Source organism: Pleurodeles waltl, chromosome 3_1 (assembly GCF_031143425.1).
Source record: "Pleurodeles waltl isolate 20211129_DDA chromosome 3_1, aPleWal1.hap1.20221129, whole genome shotgun sequence".
NCBI classification, from domain to species: Eukaryota; Metazoa; Chordata; class Amphibia; order Caudata; family Salamandridae; genus Pleurodeles; species Pleurodeles waltl.
The window spans coordinates 1,620,736,110-1,620,759,900 of NC_090440.1; positions in this window are offsets into that span (position 1 = coordinate 1,620,736,110).

The window sequence follows — 23,791 nt, forward strand, 5'->3', positions numbered from 1 at the left end:
GATGGTAGAGACACCTCCAGTGCCTAAGACAAAGAAGAAAGGGGCCCCCAGCGCTCCTCTGCGCAATGAGGGGGCCTCCTTAAAGTCCTGGGGAAGAGGGGGGCGGCACGCACCTCCTCTAGACGAAAAACGGGCCCCTCTGGGGGCCGTCAACACTGGGGGCCCCCTAGGCCTCCACCGGCCCTCTCGAGGGGGGCCCAGGTCATGGAAACCTTTGAAGGGGGAGGGGGGCGCCTCGCACCCCCTCCTGGGTGAAACACGGGCCCCTCTGGGGACCCGCTAGCTCCTGGGGTCTCCCTGGGCCTCCGTGGCCCTTCCTCAAAGGGAGACCCCTTTATGGCAAGGCTGGCCCTCGCAGGGGCCCTGAGGGGTCTGGGGGTGCAGCGAGCCTCCGATGAGGCTGCTGCCCGCTCCCCAGGCAACCAAAGCCTTCCGAGGCTTCTTAGGCGAGGGAGAGGTGTCCTCCTCTCCCCTCGCCCTTCCGACGGCGAGCGAAGCCTTCCGAGGCTTCTTAGGCGAGGGAGAGGCGTCCTCCTCTCCCCTCGCCCTTCCGACGGCGACCGAAGCCTTCCGAGGCTTCTTAGGCTAGGGAGAGGCGTCCTCCTCTCCTCTCGCCTCTCTGATGGTTCTCTGGCCCAAGGCAGGGCCTTCTGGTGCCCCGGGGGCGCTCCTCGGAGCGATCCCTACCCCGGGGGCACCGCTAGGAGCAGGCTTGCTCCTGATTCTGCAAATGTGGCTTCTCTCGTGCCCCGGGGGCACTGAGCTGAGCGCGGTCCTCGCGCTCCGAGGCCATTCACCAACCCGGCTGCGGCGGTGATCCCAATTAAGCGCTTGTCAAAGCGCTAAGAAAATTATGCAGCCTGGGCTGCGGCGGTGATCTGGGGGTCCCAATCAAGCGCTTTTCACAGCGCTAAGAAAATTATGCAGCCTGGGCTGCGGCGGTGATCTGGGGGTCCCAATCAAGCGCTTTTCTCAGCGCTAAGGAAATAATGCAGCCTGGGCTGCGGCGGTGATCTTCTTTAAGCTATTGCAAGAATGCCCTTTTCTGGTGAAAGCATTCTGGGCACAGATTTTAAAAATCGTTGCAGGGGTCAGGGGCCACAGCACCCTGCCCCTGGGAACAACTAAGCAAAAAAAGGAGCACAGGGCTGGTGGGCCCAGCTACAGGCCAGCACAAGGGGTGCAGATGGTGGCAGTTCCTCCTAGTGACCAGGCAGGTCACAGGTCAGCACAGCAGCAGCAGTCCATGGCGGTTTCCTGGTGAGTCCATTCATCAGCGTCCTGTGTCCAGTTTCAAGTTCCAAGAATGTTCAAATTGTGGGGAAAATTCCCCTGTACTTATAGTCAGTTCTTACAGTGTTTTACAGTGGTAGGGAGAGGAGGTTCCAGCCAGTTACAACTGGTTCTGGGAGTGCCCCCTCTCTCCTTTCAGCACAGGCTCCAAACATCAGTGGGGGGTTAACGACCCTATTGTGTGAGGCCAGGGCACAGCCTTTACAAATGTAGGTGTGCCCCGCCTCTCCCTTCTCTCAGCCCAGGAAGACTATTCAGTATGTAGATGCACCTCAGTGCCACCTCCACCCTCCCTGTGTACAGGCTGTCTGAAAAGTATGCACAAAGCCCCAACTGTCACTCTGCCCAGACGTGGATTGGAGTCAAGCTGCAAAACACCAGAATCATAAGCACAGATAAATGCGCACTTTCTAGAAGTGGCATTTCTGTGATAGTAATAAAAAATACACCCACACCAGTAAGCAGTATTTATTATCACCATCACAACCATACCAAACACGCCTACGCTAGCCCTCATAAATCAGACAATACCCCTACACATAAGGCAGGGCATTTCTAATGCAATCCTATGAGAAGGCAGCACTCACAGCAGTGAGACACCAAGTTAGGCTGTTTGTCACTACCAGGACAGGCCATGCAATATGGCACATGTCCTGCCTTTCTACCTACATGGCACCCTGCCCACAGGGCGTACTTTAGGGGTGACTTACATGTAGTAAAAGGGGAGTCCTGGGCCTGGCAAGTAAATTTAGATGCCAGGTCCCTGTGGCAGAAAACTGCGCACACAGGCCCTGCGCTAGCAGGCCTGAGACAGGTTTGAAAGTCTACTTCAGTGGGTGGCGCAAGCAGCGCTGCAGGCCCACTAGTAGTATTTAATTTACAGGCCCTGGGTATAGAGATACCACTGTACAAGGGACTTATAGGTAAATTAAATATGCCAATCAGGTATAAGCCAATCATACCAACTTTAGATGGGAGAGCACCTGCACTTTAACACTGGTCAGCAGTGATAAAGTGCTCAGAGTCCTAGAGCCAACAGCGAAAGGTCAGAAAAACCAGGAGGAAGGAGGCAAAAAGACTAGGGATGACCATGCGTATGGCCAAAAGTCCAACAATATGTTTCTCATGAGAAACTCAAAAATAACAGAAATGCCCCCATAACAATGATCTATTCCTCATTATGCTGAAGCTGCTATGTTTATTATGCATGACAAGTGTGAAAAAAGACATTATTGTAGTGCTTGGTCTTTCAGATCCATAATGACTATGGCCGCTGACTTGGTATGCACAGTGGTGGCCACTGATTACTCACAGTTGGAGATTTGTAGAAGCCACTTCAACACTGTGTACATAGGCACACTGATTTAGCATTTTCAATAAGGAGGTGGCATCACTGGATTTCCCATCATCTGTCTGCACAGGAAGTGACATCACTGGTTTCCTGTAAAACAAAATGTCTTTAAAAGAAGGAGCCAAACAAGAGGACCATTTCCATATAAAATGAAGGAAGGAAGTGACGTCACTGGACTTTCCATCATCCATCTGCACAGGAAGTGACATCCTCTTCCACACTCCCAGCACCAACTTAATGGATGGTGCAGTGTAGATGTGCAGCAGACGTGTGCAGAGAAGGGACTGCTGGTGCCCCAAAGGTGCACCAAAGGCAAGCCCACCTGCCCCTGGACCGTGCCCAGCCTCAAAGATCCCTGGTCCTTCTCCCATCTGCAGCCACCCTACAGACACCCTCCATGCCCTCAATCCTGGCTGCCACTCCACACGATGCTGTCCCGCCCCACCACACAACATGAAAGTAAGCATTCTCCTGCTGTTCCTGCAACTTTTCATGCCCTTACCCACACACAACACTCACTATAACTGCAGCAACAGCACCCAATACCCTATTCTCTCACACAGTCCTACTACTACCCACACAACACTTCGTACTGGCATGCATGTTCCTCAGTACCCGCTCGCTCACCAGATGTGCTACAAAGATCTGGGACCTGCTGCACAACAATGCCCTGGACCTACTTTTCCATTATGGAAACCTGGCGGAACCCTGCATCAGCATTTGACTTGGCAACCGCCATCCCACTGGCTACAAGATTGTCAGGCAAGGCATACTTCACAAGCCCAGAGGAGAAATCACTATCATCCACAAGACTGACATCAACTTCATCACCTCCATAGACACGTCCTCCTCCAAATGGAACACCTAGTGTATAAGCTCCATGTCATGACCAACTGCACCCTAACCAGTACTATCATGTACATACCTCTGGGACCGTGCACCAAAACCATCATGGACTTTGTCAGACCACTCACCCTCAATGCTAGCAATTACATCCTCCTCAGAGACCTGAACTTCTACCTGTAAGACCACGTCGACCAACTAAAAAGCAGTCATTGACGACCATGGAAGCCTGAGGGTCATTTAACGAGTAAATGGACCTACTGTTGTTGCAGGACAGCTCCTGGACCCCAAATCAATGAGCCCAAGCAAATCTCCTGGACAGACCACACCCTCATAAAATGCAACAGCATCACTGACAAGGACTGGAACACTGCTCTCAACAACAACAAAATCATTCCTGCATACAGGTGGCCATTTTGACACACTTAAAAACTCTTGAGACATACCTATACATATACTGCATATACCTCTGGTATCTTTAAGGAAATCCTTTTAAATATTTAGCAAGTTGAAATAAAACAGATACACTGAAGCATTTTTAGGAATGATGATAGCCTTTATATTTTGAATTAGTATTGTCACAGAAAGGAGGAAATATTAAAGGGTGCTTTTTATGCAAATGTGGCTCTATAATACTATGTCATGCATGGATATTCTAACCTCCTTGACATTTAGAGTTTTTTTATATAGAGGTAGTCATATAATTAAAAAAAGTGATACTGATGTTTGACCCTTTATTTTTTAATGATAGTTTCCTTTAAGAAATTGGAGGATTTCTTTGCATTCCAAATAGATTTTGTGACAGTTTTTGGAACATAAGTTGGAGTGTTTAGATAAGGTGTTAGGTGACTGTAAGAAAAGAAGTGCTGCAACAAATACAGGGAGGCAAATGGGAAGGGATACTTACAGGAGTAATGAAATTCATTTTTTATAACTTGAGCAGAGGCTAGTAACTTATCACTGAGGGGGTCATTACGACCCCGGCGGTCGGTGGAATAGTGGAGGCATTACTGCCAACAGACTGGCGGTACCTACCTCCACTATTATGACATTGGCGGTTTGGCCAAAGCCAGACTGCTAATGTACCACACTGACTGCCACAGCAATAACGACCACCGGGCTGCAGACTACAGTCTCCAGCCCGGCGGCCGTCACTAGGCCACCCATGGCATTTTGACCTCGCCCACCGCCATAGTTTCAGTGGTTTCTGTACCGCCACTGAAACCATGGCGGTAGGCACTATTAGTGCCAGGGAATTTCTTCCCTGGCACTGATAGGGGTCTCACCCGCACCCGTCCCCCTCCCAGACCCCTCACCCACCCTCCCCCTCCCTCTGCCAACCCCCGCACATTTACACACATACACGCACATACATACACACCCATACACACACGCATACACACATTCACCCACGCATTCATACATTAATACACACTGTTAGAAATGGGGTCTTTGGTTGACAGTCTGGTTACTCCCTGTTCAAGCAAGGACCCTCACTCTACTCAGGGTAAGAGAGAATCACCCTCAGCTAACTCCTGCTTACCCCCTTGGTAGCTTGGCAGAGTAGTAGGCTTATCTTCGGAATACTAGGTGTAAAGTATTTGTACCAACACACACAGTAACTTAGTGAAACCACTACAAAATGACACAACCCAGGTTCAGAAAAATAGGAAATATTTATCTACACAAAACAAGACCAAAGCAACAAAAATCCACAATACACAAGTCAAGTTATGAATTTTTAAAGATTAAATTAAAAAATAGCGCTTAGAAACACAAAATGCTTCGATGAGGTGTTAACACGACATCGTGACAGAGTCGTTCCCAAGAATCGACGGTTCCCAACGGTGACGGCCACGGAGTCACGCGGACCCCCAGGTACAGTACCTTGGTGAAGAATAAAAACAAGCCGATGCGCGAAGTCGGGGATGGTGTTGTCTGTGTGAAACGTTGAATCCGCGCACTTCGAGAGGCGTCGGTCATGACGTGGTGCAGTGACTTCCACGGAGTCATGGACTTCGGCAGGGCTGCAGCTGTGTTGGGCTTGTGAAGGTCCTCGCGTTCCAGCGAAGATCACGGAGTCAGTTGCAGGTGGCGTCACTGGGTTCCCTAGCGGTGTCGGTCCGGAGTCGTCCAAAGTCGATTTCCTTGAATTTTCACCAGCTTTTCCTTTCAAGGGCCCAGAGACTGGATAAAGCACCACTTGTCAGGGCAGGAGTCTCAGCAGAGAGTACAGGTGCTGGTAAGGGAAGTCTTTGATGACCCTGAGACTTCAGAACAGGGGGCAAGCTCAGTCCAAGCCCTTGGAGAGTCCTTCTCAAGCAGGAATATACCACAAAGTTCAATCTTTGTCCCCTTGCACAGGCAGAAGCAGCAACTGTAGGCTAGCTCCACAAGGCACAGTCACAGGCAGGGCAGCTCTTCTTCCTCAGCTCCTCAGCTCTTCTCCAGGCAGAGGTTCCTCTTGTTTCCAGAAGTGTTCTAAAATCTGTGGTTTTGGGTGACCTTCTTATACCCAATTTCTCCATTGAAGTAGGCCTACTTCAAAGTAAAGTCTCTTTTGAATGTAAAATCCTGCCTTGCCCAGGCCAGGCCCCAGACAGTCATCAGGGGGTTGGAGACTGCATTGTGTGTGGGCAGGCACAGCCCTTTCAGGTGTAAGTGACCACTCCTCCCCTCCCTCCTAGCACAGATGGCTCATCACGATATGCCGGCTACACCCCAGCTCCCTTTGTGTCACTGTCTAGTGTGAGGTGCAACCATCCCAACTGTCAAACTCACCCAGACAGGGAATCTACAAACAGGCAGAGTCACAGAAATGGTATAAGCAAGAAAATGCACAAAAGTGGCATTTTCAAACACACAGGGGGTGATTCCAACCTTGGCGAGAACCGCCAAGCGGCCGCCATGCGGCCACAATAACGCGGCCCCCATTCCAACATTCCCGCTGGGCCGGCGGGCGGTAACCATGTTTGCGCCCGCCGGCCCAGCAGGAATGAGACCGCAACACAGGAGCCGGCTCCTAATGGAGCCGGCGGTGTTGCGGCCGTGCGACGGGTGCAGTTGCACCCGTCGCGCTTTTCACTGTCTGCCATGCAGACAGTGAAAAGCAGGCCGGGGCCCTGTTAGGGGGCCCCTGCACTGCCCATGCCAGTGGCATGGGCAGTGCAGGGGCCCCCAGCAGCCCCAGGACACCCCTTACCGTCAGCCTCTTCCTGGCGATGTAAACCGCCAGAAACAGGCTGGCGGTAAGGGGGTCATAATCCCCAGGGCAGCGCTGCTTGTAGCGCTGCCCTGGCGGATTATCACCGCCGTGGGAAAATCATCGGGAAACCGCCGGCCCCGGCGGTGCGACCGCGGCTTTACCGCCACGGTCGGAATGGGGAATGAAGCACCGCCAGCCTGTTGGCGGTGCTTCCGTCATTCTTGCCCTGGCGGTCCAAGACCTCCAGGGTCAGAATGACCCCCACAATGTTAAAATCAACTTTATTAAAAGATGTATTTTTAAACTGTGAGCTCAGAGACCGCCAACTCCACATGTAGTCCCAAAGGGAATCTACACTTTAATTAGATTTAAAGGTAGCCTCCATGTTAACATATGTGAGGGACAGGCCTTGCAACAGTGAACAATGAATTTAGCACTATTTCACTGTCAGGACATATAAAACACTTTACTATGGGGGTCATTCTGACCCTGGCGGCCGGTGACCGCCAGGGTCACCGACCACGGGAGCACCGCCAACAGGCTGGCGGTGCTCCCAAGGGCATTCTGACCGCGGCGGTTCAGCCGCAGTCAGAAAGGGTAAACCGGCGGTCTCCCGCCGGTTTACCGCCGCCCCATTGAATCCTCCATGGCGGCGGAGCGCGCTCCGCCGCCATGGGGATTCAGACACCCCCTACCGCCATCCTGTTCATGGCGGGAAACCCGCCATGAACAGGATGGCGGTAGGGGGTGCCGCGGGGCCCCTGGGGGCCCCTGCAGTGCCCATGCCAATGGCATGGGCACTGCAGGGCCCCCGTAAGAGGGCCCCACAAAGTATTTCAGTGTCTGCTTTGCAGACACTGAAATACGTGACGGGTGCAGCTGCACCCGTCGCACCCCTGCAACTACGCCAGCTCAATTCTGAGCCGGCGTCCACGTTGCAGGGGCATTTCCGCTGGGCCGGCGGGCGCTCTTTTGGAGAGCGCCCGCTGGCCCAGCGGAAATGTTTGAATGGCCGCTGCGGTCTTTTGACCGCGGTGCGGTCATTTGTCGGCGGTACCTTGGCGGACGGCGGAATGACCCCCTATATGTCCTACCTTAACCGTATACTGCACCCTGCCCTTGGTGCTACCTAGGGCCTACCTTAGGAGTGCCTTACATGTAAGAAAAGGGAAGGTTTAGGCCTGGCAAGTGGGTACACTTTCCAAGTTGAATTTACAGTTAAAACTGCACACATAGACACTGCAATGGCAGGTCTGAGACATGATTACAGAGCTACTTATGTGGGTGACACAACCAGTTCTGCAGGCCCACTAGTAACATTTGACTTATAAGCACTGGCTCCTCTAGTGCCCTTTCTAGGGACTTACTAGTAAATCAAATATGCCAATCATGGATAAACCAATTACATGCAATTTACACAGAGAGCATATGCACTTTAGCACTGGTTAGCAGTGGTAAAGTGCTCAGAGTTCAAAAGCCAACAGCAACAGGTCAGAAAAAATAGGAGGCAAAAAGATTGGGGATGACCCTGCATAAGCAAAAAAGTCCAACACATACTCACAGCGACACTCACGAACATAGATCCAGGCACACATGCAATCTCACAACACAACATGCACGTCCACTCACACCCATTCATGCACACATGCATTACACACAAATGTACGCATTCACACACAGTCACACACACCCCCACACACACACTTACCTACATGCAGAGGGTCCTCTGGCAGGAGACGGGATGCAGCGCTGCTGCCAGCAGCAGCGCCCGTCAGAAAAACACCGCCAGGCGATATCATGGAACATGATACGGTAGGGGGTGTTTTGCTGGCATGGTGCTGCTGCTGGCAGCAGCGCCACCTTACTGCCGTCCACCTCCATGACCGTAGACGGAATTCCGCCAGCCTTCTGGCAGAATTCCGTCTACGGTCATAATGGCGTGGGCGATCAGTAGCCACTGGGACGGTGTGTTGGTGGCTGTGGCGGTGGGCGGCATTTGCCGCCAATCTCATAATGAGGGGCTGAATGTTATTTGTATGACGATAGTTTTAAACAGTGTCATTCTGATTTTTACAAACGTATGTAGCAACTATTGCAACAAGGTCACAATAATATTCCCAGCATCAATGCTTGGCATGGTTGTGTCAGAGGTAGTTTTAAAGTGGTTGGTAATTACTAATAGAATTCTAGACAGAGTGAAGGAATCCTAGAATCAAAATGGCTAATTCGGAATTAGCTGTATACTTTTTCTCTTAAAGACATGCATGGTAAATATCTTCAGTCATCTATGGCCCCCTAAAATATGCCTGTGGAATTCATGTAAGTCATATGTGCGCTACAGGTGGCATAAGTGGAAATCTACTCTCAGTTGCCCACTGCCAGTCTTTAATGAGGAAATGTAGCATGCACTTCTGAATTTGGAAGTTAAGCATTACGTGGCAAGAGAACATAATCTAAGATTATGGTATGATTTCCATGGAGCATAGCACATTTTACAAAGTGTAAACGGTATGTACAGATGTGACCATGGCCATCGTCAACCATTGCAGATAATGACAAACAGTTAGGTTTTATGTTGTCATGCGCTAGTGATGGCTGCACCCGTAGGTGTAATCAAGAGGGATGAGAAAATATACAGTGGCAAATCAATGGAAATCATTAGGAAACCCTGGGCAACACAACATAAATTGTATCAGAATTGAAGATTGCACTGAACATATCAACCTAAACGATGCTGTGTGTTAGGAAGAAAAGAGCTTCTAAGTAAAAAGAGCTCAACTTTAGTGAAGTAATATACCTTTGATAACATCTGAACGGTTATGGCAAGTTTAAAGCGGATAAGCATTAACATATTTTCTGTCCAATATGTCTTTTCAAGTGGCAGCACAAACATGTTAGGCTTAGCCTCTTGTGTGCTTTCTGTAATGAAGCCAACTATACTCTGTTTAGTAAGTGGTAAAATTTAAATAAATGTATGGATTAATGTGTATTGCATCCACTTGAAAATCCTGTGCATCATCACATTTGTCATCAAAAGGATCTTTTGCAAGTAGTTGTTGCAGCGATACAAAATTAATAAAAATAATAAGAATATGATTACTCCTAAAGTAACTACTACTATTACAGCTACTACTATTAGTAATACAAATAATAATAAAAATGATGCCAAAATATTGTTGAAAATGTATTATTATTATTGGTCTTGTTTTGTTGTTGTTAATGTTATTGTTTATTGTTCTTGTTGTTGATTTCAGTATTTTATTGTTGTTGCTGTTGCTATTCCTTTGTAGTGTATTAGGGAGGTTAGGATAAAAGTTTAGAAGAGCCATTCACTTCTTCTCAGCACGTCTGGAGACCAGGTCTTGTAAGTAGGTATAACCCGAGTTTAAGGTAACTTGCCCGGACAAAATGTGGATATAAATCCAGCAGAGAACTCGGGGAACAAGTTGTGCATGACCTCACTGCTTGTGTTTAAAGTCAATCCTTACCATTTGATTTTGAAGAATCTGTGTTTTGTTGTGGAGAGTATTGCCCGGCGCCAGGTTTAAAAAAATAGAATTACCCAGCTAGAATATCTTGTCTGGCTCAAATGGGTCGATGTCTAGCTTTAATAAAAGATAGAGTGCGATTTTATGCTTATAGGAATTAGAACTTAATATGTTTAAAAACTGTATTGATTTGTTAGTGAAGAACGGCCTCTTTTCTATTCTTTCCTGCTCACTCATTGCAGTTAGGAGGTAGTTTTAAAGACCATGGCAGTTGTAAGGCAAGGAAGGCCAATGTTTAGAATCTCAGTCTTGGAGCCATTCAGAATGAGGTCATCAATATGCATCTTAATATGGCTCTCCTTGTGACACTGGGATTGGTGGACTTGTCTCTTATGTAGTGACACTGATAAACATGCTTGTTAAGCCTGATTTAAGGACAGATATCTTGGTGTAAGACATGGAATGCAGTTTATGGCCACCATTGATGTTAAGTAGGAGTCTTAAGTAACAGTTGAAACAGAAAGGGGACAGGAACGAACGATTATCTAATCTCCATTTGAGCTCACAGGTGGACAGAAAATGTGAGTTTGCCCTGTCAGTGTTATTCTGTTGGGTAATACATTTTCATTATGTTTCAGTCAGATATACTAGGACATCCCTATGCTTGATCCTCGCCCACAGAAATCGGCTTATCTTTAACCAAAAACAAATTATTTTGCTTTTCTTTTGGGTTCATGTTCTGTTTCGATTCTAGTTTCACCTGTTGTGTGAGAATACAATCGAAGCACTGCCTATACAATCACCTGTAATCCTGTAAATCAAACATTCTGTCTCCTTAAATGTCCTCTATTAAGATGAATTTGCTTTTCTTTGTAATGAGAGTGTAAGTATGTCTGGCTAAAGTATAAAAAGTTTCCAGAATAATGCATAAGCTACTTATTTGGTATACACTTTCTCCTACTGTATTTATAGGTTTTACCTAGCACATAGGAGTTATGAGTGGCTTTCATAAACAGACAATTACCCTATTACATTGGGAAATCCTGACACTGCCTATATATTGCCAAAGGCTCTATTGGGCAAAACAAATGACAAGTTGATTGGTGTAATGTATTCTTAGCCAAAGTCTCATCTCCTTGAAATGAGTTCGAGACACACAATGATTTGTTTTATTTTACAAGTAAAGGTTCGCCCATTTTAGTGTTTAATATGAGCGATAGATCATATAAATTGTTTTTCTTCAAGCATATAATGTTAAATGACCTTATCTATAGTCATATCCAGGCTAACTCCAATGGCCATGTTGCATACAGTTTACAGAGCCATTTTGCTGCTAGTATAATAAGGAATGGAATGGAGCCGAGAATACTTGCTCCAGATTAAAACATTGCAATAGGGCAAACAACAAAACAAGCATGTTTTGCTGAATATTCTATTTGAATAAGATATAGTGGATGGAGCCGACATGTTGTATCCACTTTAGATATAAGAAAGATGGTACAAATTTCTGTTTCAAGAACAGTTTGCTACATGTGCACAAGCAGCAAAATAGTCTGCAAACGCTTTTTCTTTTTTCAGCATAGGTCTTTCATTGAGATTTTCTTTCTCAAATTTTCATACTCACAAAACCTCAGTAACCTAAAGTAGATGAAGAATCCTGCATTTGGAAGTGAACTACGGCTTTCTCTGGCTCTGCCCTTGAATTCATTATTATCCAGATTATGTGAGTTGGGGATAATGAACATTCATAGGAATGGATACATTCTTCTTTTCAGAAATGAACCCGTATAGAGTTATCATCTCTTTTCCAATGACACCCTATCACGAAATTGAGTTCCATCAATCCACAGTGATCAGCAACATTCTCACCTCTTATCAATGCTAAAGTCGCCCCATTAATGAAGTTGATTCATTTATTGCGTGCAGTGTGCTATAAATTCACTGGCAATTCACAGCTACTTCTTAATTAACTGGCAAGCACAAAGGTAGCTCACAACTTCAGTAATTGTTTATTACCAAACTTCATTGGATGAGCGTGATGTCTTGTCGAGAATAGGAGTGAAGAAATTGAGGGGCAGATTTAAGAGCCCCTAGTGCCACCTTAGCGCTGACATAGGGTCATTTTTTTTAGGCTAAGGCGGCGCCAAAGTGACATTTTCCCTGCGCCAGATTTACAGAGTTTGTAAACCCTAGCACCACTTTATGCCTACGCCAGGCATAATGTATGCAAAGGGGACGTTCCCCTGTTAGTGGGGCCGATAAAATGTCACAAGGAAATCTAAGAGATTTCCTTGTGACATTTTTTTCGGCACTTTTAATGCCTGCTCAGAGCAGGTTTTAAAAGGGGGCTTCCATTATTTATAATGGGCCCCTAGGTACTCTGCAGGAGTAGCACCAACATTTTGGCACTACTACTTTAGAGTACATCAATAGCATTGCAAAAAAAGATGCTCTTGCCCCCTAGCCTGCGCCATGGTGTGCCGTATTTTAAATTTTAAATATGGCGCACTAATGATGGTGGTAGAGGGGTGCTAAGGGGTGCAAGGTAAGTAGCATTGCACTAGGTCCCTTTTGCAGGGTCATCCCTAAACTTTTTGCCTTTTTCCTCCTATTTGTTCTGACCTGTTTTGTTGGCTTTAGGACTCTGGGCACTTTACCACTGCTAACCAGGGCTAAAATGAATATGCTCTGTATGTAATTTACATTGGTGATTGGTTTATCCCTGATTGGCGCCAGAGGTGCCCAGGGCCTGTAAATCAAATGCTACTAGTGGGCCCACAGCACTCGTTGTGCAACCCACACAAGTAGCCCTGTAAACATGGCTCAGACCTGCCACTGTAGTGTCTGTGTAAGCAGTTTTAAACTGCCACTTCGACTTGGCAAGTGTACCCACTTGCCAGGCCTAAACCTTCCCTTTTTATACAGGTAAGGCACCCCTAATGTAGGCTCTAGGTAGCCCCATTGGCAGGGTGCAGGGTATGTTAAAGGTGGGACATGTACTGATGTGTGTTACATGTCCTAACAGTGAAATACTGCTAAATTCAGTCTTTACTGTTGCAAGGCCTATCTCTCTCTTAGGTTAATATGGGGGCTGCCTTTAAATATCATTATTGTGCAGATTTCCTTTGAGAACAGATAGAAATGTAGAGTTTGGGATCTCTGAACTCACAATTTTAAAATACATCTTTTAGTGAAGTTGGTTTTTAGATTGTTAGTTTGAAAATGCTACTTTTAGAAAGTAGGCATTTTCTTGCTTAAACCATTCTGTGACTCAGTCTGTTTGTGGATTGCCTGTCTGGGTCAATTTGACAGCTGGGCTGTTTGTGAATCCCCTCTAGACAGTGAGACAAAGGGAGCTGGGGTGTAGCCTGCATATCCTGATGAACCATCTGTGTTAAAGCGGTTGGAGGAGTGGTTACTTAGACCTGTATGGGCTGTGCCTGCCCTATCACAATGCAGTCTCCAACCTCCTGGTGTGTGTCTGGGGCCCGGCCTGGGCAAGGCAGGAACTTGTGAACAACTGAGACTTTCCTTTAAAGTAGGCCTACTTCAAAGGCAGAAGGGGTATAAGTATTGGACACAAAACCCTTGAAAATTAGATCACTTCTGGATTCAAGAGGAACTTCTGCCAAGGAGAAGAGCTGAAGAGCTGAGTAGAAGTCCTGCCCCTGCCTGTGACTGTGCTTTGTTGGGCTATCCCGCAGTTGCTGGTTCTGCCTGTGAAACGGGACAAAGAATTAACTTTATTGTGCATTTCTTCTTGTGAAGAATCTCCAAGGGCTTGAACTGAACTTGCCTCCTGTTTTGAAGTCACAGAGCCATCAAAGACTTCCTCTGACAGCACCTGGACTCTATGCTGAGATTCGTGTCCTGCCAAGTGGTGCCCAATCCAGTCCCTGGGCCCTTGAAAGATGAAGTTGGCAGACAAGAGCTGAAAATCCACACACAGAATTCCGAGCGGGGAACTTTATAATGCACCATTTGCAACACGGTTTTGCGACTAAAATCGACACTCCACCTGCATTGTGGCTGGGAGATCGATGCATCATGGCTGGAGAAACTACGCGCAATACCCGCTTGCGGCTGCCGATAATGATGGCAACTCCACGCAGCGCGTTTTCTAACACTGTGTAACAGGATTTCCACACATCGTCCCTGGGCATCGAAGTCAACCTGACTCGGATCCGAGGTGCCCCATCTAGAAATCGATGCATCACTCTCTTGCGAGGGAGAAGAAACAAAGCATTGCCGACCCAACCGGAGAAAAAAATTATGCATGGCTTCCCTTGCGAGGAAGGAATCAACGCATTGCTGCCTTTTCCGACGCACGCAAGCCCGTGTGGCTTTATTTTGTACAATAACCAGGTCCTTTGTGTAATAAAAGCATTCTCACTGTTTTCTAAGGATTAGGACTTGTGTTTGTTGGATTTTTGTCGATTTGGTCTTGTTTGATTTAGATAAATATTACCTATTTTTCTAAACTGGTGTGATGTCCATTTTGAAGTTAATCCTGCCTGCTCATGCCAAGTTACCAAGAGGGTGAGCAGGGGTTACCTAAGGGTGATAATCCTTTTCTGTGACTAGAGTGATAGTCCTTGCTTGGACAGGGGGGTAACCTGACTGGCAACTAGAGACCCCATTTCTAACAATACTTAGTTGACTTGGTTACACTTTTGTTCTCACTACATGTGGCAAATCCTCTTGGAGTTTCTACATTTGGTTTGTGGGGAAAAAAATTAAATATTTGATGCCAATGTTCTAGCATTATTCAAACTTCAAATAAGGGACCCCTTGCTGGCATTAACATTTTTGATGCAGGCGTAAAGGGTCCTTATTTTTCTGGCATTCGTTCCTATTATTTGTATTGGGAGAGATTCCCAAACAAAATTTCAGCATCTGTGCTAGTACAGGTGGAGAAAACCCCTTGTGTGGTTGAGCATAGTGCCAGCGACAGGAACGGATCATACTGAGGTCAAAGGGAATCCGTAGAAGGCTTCCATTGACCTTGATTTGATCCGTTCCTGTCACAGGTACTAGGCCTAGCCACACAAGTGGGGCAGCGCTTTTATTATCACAGGTAGCATAATGCTCAATAGCAGGATTTTTGTCGATTCCTCTAGATTTTGGAAGTTTCATCACAGAAATGTTATTAAAATTAGTGATTTCAGGGAAAGTTTGAGGTTTGCAGGGTACTGTGGGTAAATTAACTTCAAGGGATCCAAGCAGGTCACACCATTCCGAATTGCCCTATATGTCTAGTTTTCAAAAATGTACAGGTTTACTAGGTTTCCCTAGGTACCAGCTGAGCTAGGGCACAAAATCCACAACCACCCACTTTGCAAAAAGTGGGTCAGTTTTGTGTGAGAAAAATGTGATGCATCTATGTTGTGTTTTGGGCCGTTTCATGTCGCGGGCACTAGGCCTACCCACACAAGTGAAGTACCATTTTTATCAGAAGACTTATGGAAATGCTGAGTGGAAATAAATTGTGGCTTTCAGCAGTTCCCAGAACTTTCCATCACAGAAATATCAGGAAAATGTGTTTTTAGTCAATGTTTGAGGTTTGCAAGTGATTCTGAGTAAACCAACCTAATGAGAGCCAAACAAATCACTCCATTCTCGATTCGCCTAGATGTATAGTTTTCAAAAATGTACAGGTTTGTTAAACTTCCTTATGTGGTGGCTGACCTAGGGCCCAAAATTCACAGTTATCTGCCTTGCAAAAATCTCGTCAGTTTTGAGTGGACAAATGTGATATATCCGTGTTGCATTTTGGGCTGTTTCCTGTTCCGAGCACTAAGCCTACTCGCACAAGTGAGGTACTGTTTTTATCGCCGACTTAGGGAAATGCTGGGTGGAAGGAAGTTTGTCATTCCCTTCAGATTCCCAAACTTTCCATCAAAGAAATCTGAGGTAAAATGTATTTTTATTCAAAGTTTGAGATTAGCAAGGGATTCTAGGTAAAGCAACCTGATGAGAGCCATGCAAGTCATCCCACCCTAGATTACCCTAGATAACTAGTTTTCAGAAATGTTCAGGTTTTCTAGGTTTCCCTAGGTACCAGGGTCAAAATCCAGTTACCTGCTTTGTAAAAAGGAGTCAGTTTTGAGTGGAAAAATGTGATGTATCCATGTTGCATTTTAGGCCATTTCCTGTTGCAGGCACTCGGCCTAACCGCAATAGTGAGGTACTGTTTTTATTAGAAGACACATGGGATCATAGAATAGTAGGATATTTGTTATTATCTTTGGATGTCCCTGGCTTTGTTCCTTCCAAAAATAAACCAGTGTGTAAGAAAAAGGCATTTTGAAACATATCCTCTAAATCATATGCTTGTATGGGTACCCACAAATTCAAGGATGTCTAATAATTACTGCTCCTAAATTCCATATCTCACAACCATTTCAGAAATGCATAAGTAACCTTGATATCTATTTTTCGCTCTGCATATTTCACCATATGAATTAGTCTATCCCCAATGAAAAACCATTGTATGATGCAGTTCAGTTGTTGGCTCTGGGTACCTAGGATTCTTGAAGAATGTACAGACTCCATTTATCCCCACAACCAAAACGGACTAGCGAACATAATGGGATATTGCTTTTGTAAATCGTCCATCGTAACAAAAAGTAACAGATGAAAACATTTGCACAAGTAGATTTCTTTTCCTACTTATTTTAAATGCCCACTTTTCAAAAATATATACAGCTTTCCTTGATCATCCATGGGTTTCACACTAGTTTTGACCACAAACTGGAATTAGATTGAAAGCACAAAAATAGAGAAAATGACGAAACTGTGGTAATAAAAATAGGTTTTATGATTCAGTTCTGCATGTTTCTGAAAGCAGGATAAATGGTGACTTTAGCACAGCAAACCGTTGGTTGATGCCATTTTTACAACAAAAACAGGCACCTTTATCCAGAGCAGTTTTTTCTGATTTTTCGTAAAAAGCTCAATATGTAGCTATATTTTTGCCATTTTCTCAGTCCCCTCCAGGATGTTGGAAGAAAGGACACAACTTTGGCATGTTCACCTTATCTGGACAAAAGGTTATGGAGACCTAAGCACAAACAACTCCATATAGTCAAAAACGGGCATAGCACTGGCAAGGGGGGCGTGAATTATGCCCATCAGTTAAAGGGTTAAAGACTATATTGATTTATTTACCATATGTAATTGTAGTCATAATATCAATGTATTTCTGTCATTTTTTGTAGTTATGTCATAGCCACCCATAGTTGTATTATTTTTTTGATGCAAATTATTAAAACATAGCTTTAATGTTTTTTTTTTTTTAAATATATTTTTATTTTGTATAACACAACAAATGAACATAGAGAAGAGATACAGGTGGACGTAGTACAATGCAATTGTAGACTCATTCTGCTCAACCCCTGGCAGTCGAGTCGAGTAGAAGTGCCCACAGGTGTCCCCGCGCGCCCAAGCAGGCATGGGTATGCGCTAGGTCGGTGGGGCAAAGCCAGGGGAGAGCGTTAGTCTGGAAAGCTTTAATAGGTTAAGAGTCTACGATTAGGGGTGTGTGTAGGAGGGCCAAGATCAAGGGGGTCAGGGGGGTCCAGCGAGCGCGAGCCATGGGCGGCGGGAGAAAAAACACACAGAGGAGTGCAGAGATAGTAGAACCTGGGTCTACACCCCCTCCTCCCCTACCGGCGATCCCGGGGGGGGGGGTCTACCGCGTCGTTTGGTGCGCCGGCCATATGCAATCAGAGATCCCTACGTGGCAGCGAGCCCCCGGAGGTCAAGGGGGCAGGGGGGGACACTCGGCAAGGCAAGTGCAGTTGTGAGGCTAGGTCTCATTGGGAGGCAGTCGAGCCCAGCTGTTACCCTGCCAACACTCTCTCATCCCGTCCCCCTAGCGCGTCTTTTTTTTGTTTTGTTATTCTTTGATGATGTTATGCTAGGCTTTGTCGAGGTTATGCCTAAACCATCACATGTGATTATGTGGTCTAGTGTGTGTTGAGGTGTGTCATTATAGTGTGTAAGTAAGTATTTGATGATATTAACGGGTATATCTGTTCTTAATCTCGGGGGTTATCTTTTAGTGAGATATTCATGGTGGGCGTTCGTCGTCTTTGTTTTCTATTTTTGTGACAAAGGAATTCCATGTGTTTAAGCCCTTGACGGGGATCCCCTTGGCCAACAGGAGCTGCAACGTCCGTGCCTCTAGTTTTAATGTTAAATATATATATACTTATATATACATTATATATTTATATATATATATTTATATATATATATATATATATATATATATATATATATATATATATATATATATATAAGTACTAGAGTTGCTTTGATCTATGATATTGTTGTAGTCCATATTCTAGTATTTACATTATACATTGGTAAAGATCTTTTTTTTACCTCAATATTTTTCGGCAATATTTTTGTATCACAATATTTTTGTTGCCAATATTGCATCATAGAAGTGCCGTGCTCTGCAAAGGGTTGGCCTTTGGCTATGTGCAGTGGGGAATGACTGTAGGACCTGGCCTATGGCCAGGCGTGGTTGTCTACCCCCTATACCAACCCAACCCAAGCATCAGGCGCAGCCTTCAGCCATGTGCGGTGTGGGTTGCCACAGGTCCTGGACTACTGCCCTGGGGTCTATCCAATATAACTACCCAACCCCACACCACTTGTGAAGTGCTTCTTTGTTTGGTGGAGATTTTATCATATTTCTGTGCATTAAGAACGTGTCTCCAAAATCAGCAGGGAACTCGCTCTGGGGCCTGTCCATCATATTGGGAAAAGGGTGGGAAGAAGTTGCAGACCACTAATGTATATGGGGTGGGGCCTGAGGGGACAGGCTTCAACACCATTTTACATACTTGCAGTTTTTAAAAGAGAGGTCATGGTCTCTGGTCTCAGCAGCAGATTACAAGAGAGAACCCACTAATCGTACCTCCATCATACCTCCATAAAGGATTACAGGAAACCTTTCAAGGTGGAAACACACTTGCTTTCCCTTGGTCATGTTCAAGACGTTAGAATGGGTAGTACTTTACAAAAGAGGAACTTCAACTTGGGCACCAGCTTTGTTTAGATCTGTAAGTGCTTCCTGTTGAGGTTAAATTTTTATGAAATGACCATCGTGCCAGAATGAATCCTGCCCTGCATATTTATCCAAGAGGAGGCCATGGTTTTCTTAAAAAATGACAGAGACTGCAGATGAAGCCTCAAAGCCCCTGCGGTCCGAGCTGGCTCCCCGCCTCTGGGAGCCGGCATTGCTCCTGCATGCACGCTGGGAGCTGCTGCATATGCAGATGCATGCCTGCTGGAGCAATTCTTTCTTCTCTTTCCTTGCCCGCATGTTTGCATTCAGGGAACGAGATGAAAACTCAGCACCAAACGAGCAGGAGAACTTTGACAGCTCCTATTTGCTAGAAGTGGAGTGCTTCGTTTTGCTTGGTGGGAGCTGTCACAGGATGATAGACAGCTAACAAATAGCCCCCGGAGTACATTCTTCTCCATTTTTGAGACGCGTCTTAATGCAGAGGAATATGATCACATTTGCACCAAACCAAGACGCACTTATTTCTGTAAAGTAGAAATCACCCAAGTGTGTTTTCTCTGTAGTTCCACCTTGAAAAGTTATCTGATGAAGATGCTTGAGGAACAATCACTTTGGCAAAGCTAGAGACACGCAAGGTCACTGGAATCATTACCTCGGCGTCCTTTGCACAGCTGTAGTGTAGGTGATGCACTAAACGTTTACCCATTGAGGTAGCACTTACTAATTAGCCAGTAGAAAGTACTTCAGTTGGGTAGACATTATGCACAAAATCGGTGGCCTCTATGCAGGGCAGGGTTCATTCTGGTATTATGCTCATTTCACAAAAATTAAACCACAAAGAGAAGCACTTACATATATAAACAAAGCAGGTGCCCAAGTTGAAGTGCAACTTCTGTAAAGTACTAATCATACTTATTTCTTCTGCATAGCCAGGGCAAAGCAAATGTTTTGTACTTCATTTCCACCTTGAAAATGTATATGTAAACCTTGATGGAAGTGTTTGCATCCTTGCTTTTTTCGAGTGTAATATCTCATGTAGTGACTGTGACAAGTGGGTTCTTTCTTCTCATCTGCCGCTGAAACCAGAGATTGTGTTTTCCCTTTTAAAACCTACAAGTATGAAAAATAGCCTAGAAGCCCCACCGTTTTGGCCCCATCCCATATACATTAGTGGAATGCATCTTCCTGTCATTTTCCCAGGATGATTGAAAGTTTACTAAAAAGACACCCCGAGCTTTTTTCCTGCCAATTTTGGAAAAACATTCTTGATGCACAGGAATATGATCATATCTCCACCACACAAAGAAGCACTTCATGAGTGGCAGAGGAATCAGAAGATTCCTGCTGTGCATGGCCAAAAGGTCATGAGTTGCACAGAGTTGGATGGTTGTAGGGGGTAGGCCTCCTCGTTTATCATATCTGTTCCCTGTAATCTCTGCTCCATCATTGTAGTCTCATCATTTTTGCTTCAGTGCTTTCTGTCTTTGTTTTTTAGACTGCTGGTGCTCCCTGCCCGTATCCTATTTCTGACATATGGCCTCTGTTACTGACTTTCATGCCTCCATGCTATTTGGCTACTGTCACTTTTGCCTCCACACATTTCTGTGCTTTCCTTCCCCCTCACCTTTCTATGCTCTGTCCCTTTATGTATGCCCGCTTTGAGCTCTGCCATCTACTTACTTTCTGTCCCTGTTGTTATTCTGTTCCTATCCTGTGCTCCTTGCTCGATCATGCTTATTCTGCCACAGATCTCCCCTTCTCCTCTCTCTCTTGGACTCTCTACTCATTTCCTTTATGCCCCTGTGGTCCATTGTCCACTGTCCCTTCTGTCTCATTCGCTTCCTATTCGCTCTGTCACGCTTATTTTCTGCCCTACATGCTCTCTGCACCAGGTATCTTTTAGCATCTATGCTTTCTTCCTAAATAGTTGTATTCTCTGTTCTTTGCCATTTTCTCTTTCTTTCGCTGCACTTCAGGTGACTTCTGGCATCTCTGTGACCTTTTCCTGTTGCCTCACCTGTAGTGTTGTTAGTCACCTGATCCTTTTGCATGTGCTCCACATGTGATCTTTCTGCTTCATAATACCCATGCTGTTGATGCTTCCCACAGGCCTATTGGTCTCTGTGCTCTCTCTCTGCTCCTGAACCCCAGTTCTGCTGTTCATTATTCTGTGCTCCCTATGCTCCTCACACCTGCTGACCTTTTTAAGTGCTCAATAGATATGCTGGTGCCTGTGCCTTTTCTGTGCTTTGACTGTTGATCTCATGCAAGTAGTCTAGCATTCTCATGATGGAAGAAAATGCAGACATGAGTTCCATCTCACATCTGATAACGATTGTGTCAGGAACAGCAAACTAACACAAAAATGAAGACGCATGATGCACTAGAAGTAATTGGCCATTAAGAAAAATAGATTAGAATATGGACAATGAAAGTACATCTCAAGAAGCAAGGGCCTGATTCACAAAGGTACACATACACTTTTGTGTAAGTTTACTATATTTTGCTATTCACAAACTACAAATTTAAATGTACTAAAAAGAAGACTCTGTAGTTGGGGAGGAGACCTCCACACATTAAATGATAGGCAGGCCTAACTTTCCATGTGTGGAGTCTCTGAAAATTACTGTTAGTAAAATTAAACTCCTAGCTTGTGAATACCAAAAAACAGTAAACTTACACAAAAGTGTAAATTGACCTTTGTAAATCAGACCCATAGATATGTTCTTGGCCTTCCTTGACAAATATTTGCCATTGTTTGGCTCAGTGCCAATCTGAAACACTTGTTAGACATCCTATGAAAGCATTTCCTGACCGGATTTAGGCACAGGTTGGTTTCGGCACACTTTCTTCTCCCCCACAATTATGTCCTAACCTACTTTCACCACAGAACCTTTCCTTTTGGAAATTCTGTGCCGAAAGCTCTGAGAGTACTTGATTCTGGGCAGACTTTCCTTCAGATCAGGACTGAAAGCATATCTCTTCAGGGAACTTTAGTAAAGGTTCATATTATTGTCTGACTACTGGTTTGAGCGACGGGCGCTTCCAATCGAAGCAGCTGTGCGTTTTGCAAATGGCTTATCAAAACTATGCTTTTGTTAAACAGGAGTTGTAAAGTACATTATATTGACCTAAACGAAAAATATATTGTGTAAGTATTACGTTGTCCACTTAATAAGAAAGTTCTTCTTTGAGAAATGAGTAGGTCAAATAGGCTTGAACAAAATTGTTTGCCTTTAATCAGTGATATTAAAAGGGCATGAGGATGGGTCAGAGTATTACAGGGAACACTGAACCTCGACCCTCTCCCAAGAAAACGAATAGAGTTGAGGCTGGACTTAATGCTCTAGCAGCTGATTCATCTGGTATTAACAAAATGGTGTCGGTGGACGCAGGTTGGAGGTTTTCATTATTCCAGATGCATTTATCCAGATGTTCTCATTGGTTTCCTTCCAGATGCAATTGTTTACCAACTGATCGTGAGCATAAAAGAATGACTCCTGGACGCATTAATGACAAATAGCGTTTTTAACTGCAGAAGTGCAAGTAAAACCTATACAGAAACCCGTGTCTGCCTTAAGTATGACTTGTTCGCCTTTCACAATATGGAGAGATTTAAAAAAAAATACACCTGATGCACATTCTGACTACAGTCGTTACGTTATATTTTACGATGATGTGTTAAATGTATTATGGAGAGGACACCAAATACAATCGCATAGTGCACCGGGGCACTGAAGATATTTCCTTCAAGGTTTCATGGTATTTAAGCGTGTGTAATGTTGGTCCACTATGGCTGGATTCTTGCCAGCATTCAGGATATCTGCATGGGGTACATTGATATCAAGACATCTTACTGGGAAACTTCACTTGGTGAGTGGTTATTCTTGAAGATATGGCTTCGATTCAGCCCTCATGGACCAAACGTAGACACTACAAAAGTGACAAACAGTTGCAATTATGTATTAAATGATAGAATACTGTAGAAACATAGAAGAGGACAACCAGGTCTCTACTCTATACTAGAACCTGTTAGTAACAAGAGTGCCTGGTGGCAGAGCCACAGCTCACACTGTAAGAACCCATGCTGGCATAATGAAGATAAATAAACTCAGGATAACGTATATGTCCTTGGCCTTTTAATGTCCTGTATAATATGATACAATTACAAAAGATTAATTTCCATATCATAGCGAAGAGACCTTGATGCTCTGTGAACCTTTTGGAACCCTACTAATTTATGAGCAGAAGTGCTATTGGTCCTTCAATTCATGAATATATGTCATGGTATTTCTATAGTGCATAGCTTTCCAAGAAGCAGCAGAGCTCTATACCAGATGTCCAATGCATATTTTAAACTGTGGCTCTGTGGATGATGAATCACAGAGCAATGTGACAATCAGCCATCAATTACCAACCATTGTTGCATAACACCAATGTTATCCACCTTTTTTAGCTTGGAAAGAAAAGTGTCATCATCATTATGGGACACTGTACCCACCCAACCATCTGTACGTTAAAAGAATATTGTGACTTGCAGAGTAAACCACAGACAGTTTCTGTAATGA